Source organism: Tupaia chinensis, unplaced genomic scaffold, assembly GCF_000334495.1.
Source record: "Tupaia chinensis unplaced genomic scaffold, TupChi_1.0 Scaffold000610_1, whole genome shotgun sequence".
NCBI lineage: Eukaryota > Metazoa > Chordata > Mammalia > Scandentia > Tupaiidae > Tupaia > Tupaia belangeri.
The window spans coordinates 712,869-716,718 of NW_006160129.1; the positions used below are offsets into that span (position 1 = coordinate 712,869).

A 3,850-nucleotide genomic window follows, 5' to 3' on the forward strand; every position below is an offset into this window, starting at 1 on the left:
ATTTGACATTTATAGCACACATACGTATTTAAAAAACCTATGACACTTATAGAATGTACACGTGAGCAGAAATTGATTTAAAGTTTTATTGTAAATGAAGGTAGGCTGTGATAAATTAAAAGTGTATAATTTCTAACTCTAGAGTAAGCACTAAAAAAGTAAACAAAGAAGTCTAGGAAATAAACCAATAGGAGAAAAAAAGTGGAATCTCGATGGGAAGGAGGAACGAAGGAAAAAGGATTGTGGTGTGACTATGCTCCATTAAAGGGGTGCTTTTTCTCTTTCTCTGGTGGGTGCACAACAGAGAACATTTTTTAAAAAGAAAAGGAAAATAAATCCTAAATCCAATAAAAGATAGACAAATAGAAAAAAGGAAGAAACACATGAACCAAAAAGACAATTTGTAAGATGGTAAATTTTAACCAAATAATATTGATAATCACATGAAATGAAGAGAATGTAAATATCTCAATTATTAAAAGGTAGATGGCATTTTAAAAGGCAGCTCCCGGGCCAGCAGGTGGTTATGGCACTGGATCACATATGGACAACTGCACGGTTTGAGTCACTGACCCGGCAGCTTGAAAAATGCACCAGGCATGTGTGCATGCACGTCCACAATCTTGAGAGGAGAATGGAGAAGGGATAGCAGCATGGCCATTCCCCTTGGGTGATTTCTCATTCTCTCTCTCTCTTTGTCTCTGTCTCTCTCTGATAAGCACACATATCCTTTGGCAAAAATCTAAAAAAAAAAAAAATGCAGGTTCCAGCTATTTGCTGTGTATAAGAAACATACTTTAAAGACACTGAGAAGCTGAGTGAAAGGATAGGGCGCTCGCTTTGGCAGCACATATGCTAACATTGGGACGATACAGGGAAGGTTAGCATGGCCCTTGAGCAAGGCTGACACACCCATTCATGAAGCATTCCATATTTTTATCACCGCAGGGGTCTTAGCTGGGCCAGGGCCTGTGCAGCTGCGGGTCACACCCTGTGATCGCACTGCAGGGTGCGTCTCAGAGGGAGCAGAGGCAGGCAAGAGTAAAAAGATACAAAATGATATTCTACTCAAACATTAGCTTTAACATGTTACCTTTTGTTGAAGAAATGTGACTATATGGTACCAGCAGGTGGCATAGTGGTTGGGGTGCTGGACACTCCCACATGGCCAACTACTGTTCAAGTCCTGGGCCTGGTGGCTACCTTTCCCACTTTCCTTCTCTCTCTATCTGTGGTTAAATTGAAATAAATGAATGAATGAATAAAATCAAATTAAAAAGAAATGTGAATATGCATGGAAGCAAATGATTGTGTGGACATTTGCTATGTGCTTATTTTGCAAGAAGAAATACCAGAAGGAAGAACAAAAACTAATTAAATGATTAACTATGCACAAGAGTAGGAAGAAGAGACGACACTGGGATAAAGCTTCTCTCAATACATTGTGTTTAATATTTTAAGTTTTGCAATTAGATAAAATCATGTTTTGTGTGTTCCCAAAGGAGACTAAATAAAATCTCATGACTTTCCAAAATAAAACCAAATAAAATCTCACAGACATTAAGGTGGCCACTACATAGTTGTGAACACAATAGGAATGAATGAGTGTAAGTGTATACCAAGTTGGTGTCATAACAAAGAGAAAAAAAATGATTACAAGTGGCTTTAGACCATAGTATTTATATGTCCTCAGTGGAATATTTTTTCTTTTTCTTTTAAAAATCATTTCATTTTATTTATTGTTCTTTTTTTCTTTCTTCCTTTCTTTTTCTTTTTTGGAGAGGTTTTTGCTATAGGGAGTGTGCGCTCACCAGAAAGACAGAGACAGAGAGACAGAAAGCGAGAAATCACCACGGGGGGGACAGTCACGCTGCAATCTCTTCTCCTCCGTTCTCCTCTTGGGATCTCGGGCATGCACTCACACGCATCCAGCGTGAGTTTAACTTCTCAGGTCCAGGACTCGAACTGCGGTCGACTACATGGGAGTCCAGCAACGTAGCCATTACACTATCTGCTGGTCCCTATGTATTGTTTTGTTTTTGTTTTTATTTTTTTGAGAGGTTTTTGCTACAGGGCGCATGAGCTCACCAGAGAGACAGAAAGCAAGAAATCACCTCCCGGGGGGATGCCCACACCGCAATCCCTTCTCCATTCTCCTCTCGGGATCTCGGGCACGCATGCACATGCGCCCGGCGTGAGTTCAAGTTACTGGGTCCGGGACACGAACCGCGGTTGACTACATGGGAGTCCAGCGACACAGCCATTACACTTACTGCTAGTCTCCTTATTGTTATTTTTTAATTTGACCAGATCGAGACAGAGAAAGGGAAAGGGAGAAAGCAAGTTACCAGGTTCAGGACTTGGACTGAGGTCTGTATGTGGGAGTCCAGTGCCTTAAGCACCATGCTTTACCTGCTGGCACCAGTGTAATATTTTTAAGGACACATTGAGCTGCCAAAAAATCTTAAATTTTGCTCAGTAGTCTTAGTGTAAATTAATACTGGTGTTATTACTTTGAAACTATTTTACATGCATTATATGATAAAGCAAATAAGTAATTGTCTTACTGCCAGTAGGAGCTAATATTTTTAGTATAAGAGAAAAGTGATACAAGTATACATCAGTAAAGCTAAGCAAATGATTGTAAGGTTAAATTTGAATAAAAATATCAGTTTAAACTTTTTTCTTTTTGAAAATACTTTTTTCATTGGACTCTCCATTGAAAATGATGATCCAGTAGTAATGATCGCTCCTAGTGTCTGGATTGTGGCCTGTAAATATCATTCCCACTGAAAAGAACCAGGGCATTTATAGGAATATCGATTGCTGATGTGCGGCAGGAATGAGCCTGGGACATCTTGTTTTGCCTGGGATATCTTCATGTTACAGAAAGCAAATAAGCAAGTAAGTTGCTGGAATCATAACGAATAAATAAAAAATAATAATAAAACAAAAAGCAGAAAGCCAGGCTGGTCCTATTAGCTAGTGGTTAAGGGACCTGGAACTGAGTGGTTCGAATCCTGGCCCTGGTGGCTTGAAAAACATGCCAAGTGAGTGTATGTGTCCAAAAAGTCAGGACAGAGAAACAGGAGAAGAGATTCCTGTGTGAACACACTCTATTTGGGGGGGGGGGGGGCCGGGGGTGCCCTGTCTCTCTCACTCTCTTTCCATCTGGCCAGTTTGTGTGCTCTCTAAAGATAAAAACAAACAACGCTACCAAAAACAAAAAGCAGAAAACCACTGAACTGTACACCTAAACATGGGTAAGATGGCTAATTTTATGTGATGTGTATGTTTCAGGCTGAATTATACCCCCTCCCCATGATTCCTACATTGAAACCCTAGCCCCTAGTACTTTAGAATGTGACTATTTGGAGATAGTGCCTTGAAAGAGGTGATTAAGGGGACCGGCAAGTGGCGTGGTGGATAAGGGTGCTGGATTCCCACATGGCCAACCACGGTTCAAGTCTCAGACCTGGTGGCTTGCTTTCTCACTTTCCCTCTTTCACTCTCTCTCTGTGTCTTTCTGATCAAATTAAAATAAACAAATAAATAAAATGAATGAATAAATAAAATTAAATAAATAATTCTTTCTTTTTTTTTTTTTTTTTTTTCTTTTTTTTGAAGAGATTTTTGTAATAGAGCACATGCACTCACCAGAGAGACAGAGAGACAGAAAGCAAGAAACCACCCTCCAGGGGAGATGGCCATGCCACAATCCCTTCTCCTCCATTCTCCTCTCAGGATCTTGGGCTATACGCACACACACCCGGCGTGAGTTTAAGCCACCAGGTCCGGGACTCAAACCGTGGTCAACTACATGAGAGTCCAGCGACATAGCCATTACGCC

The 3,850-nt window shown here is 40.4% G+C and overlaps 1 non-coding gene across 1 annotated transcript; it reads left to right on the forward strand.

Moving 5' to 3' along the window:
• Positions 1–831: 831 nt before the first annotated feature.
• Positions 832–938, forward strand: LOC114009738 (U6 spliceosomal RNA). The gene has a single exon (XR_003551124.1). It is a non-coding gene; the product is annotated as a U6 spliceosomal RNA (small nuclear RNA).
• Positions 939–3,850: the final 2,912 nt, after the last annotated feature.